Genomic DNA, 345 nt, shown 5'->3' with positions numbered 1-345 from the left:
ATTTTTCATAAATGTTTATAATTATTTAGCCTATAAAAAAAAAAATTGTTGACCATTCGTAACAAATAAGAACAAATTTCTTCACTTTGGCTCTTCTTCTTCTGACGATGATGATCAATATATGGTATCAACTTTTGTCGCTAAGATGTCCATCAAATTTCTAACAAAAGAGAAAGAGAGAATATCTCATGATTCTTCTGAAGACATTGATGTAAAGAAATAGATTATGTAACAAAAAGTTCTTTTCAAAATAAAAGACTTATTGAAAAAATGTTTATTCCTTCTACAAGGAGAGAAAATTCATTGTGGTTGACAAATTTATAAGAAGGCTGATTAGTGTTTCAA

The sequence above is a fragment of the Solanum tuberosum genome, unplaced genomic scaffold (assembly GCF_000226075.1).
Source record: "Solanum tuberosum cultivar DM 1-3 516 R44 unplaced genomic scaffold, SolTub_3.0 scf00008, whole genome shotgun sequence".
In the NCBI taxonomy this organism is placed as follows: domain Eukaryota; kingdom Viridiplantae; phylum Streptophyta; class Magnoliopsida; order Solanales; family Solanaceae; genus Solanum; species Solanum tuberosum.
The sequence above is the reverse complement of the archived record's forward strand: the minus strand, read 5'-3'. Positions refer to the sequence as shown.